This window comes from Gordionus sp. m RMFG-2023, chromosome 1 (genome assembly GCF_954871325.1).
Source record: "Gordionus sp. m RMFG-2023 chromosome 1, tfGorSpeb1-WG-v2, whole genome shotgun sequence".
Taxonomy (NCBI): Eukaryota; Metazoa; Nematomorpha; class Gordioida; order Chordodea; family Parachordodidae; genus Gordionus; species Gordionus sp. m RMFG-2023.
In genome coordinates this window covers 80,210,329-80,210,540 of record NC_088775.1, presented here as the reverse complement: position 1 = coordinate 80,210,540, position 212 = coordinate 80,210,329, and positions in this window count along the sequence as shown.

Sequence of the window (212 nt, the reverse complement as noted above, 5' to 3'; positions counted from 1 at the left end):
CTTGAATAAATTATGATATTATGCGTCGGACGCTAAACGAGGTTAAATTAGAAATGAATAGGTAAACTAAATATACTTCGAATTTCAAATTTTACTTATTTATGGCCTGTTAATAAATTTAATCTTTAAAAGAAAATTAACAATTTTTTTTCTTATAAAATTTTTCTTAATTAAATATATAAATGGATGAAATCCTTTTTTCCTCCAATGAT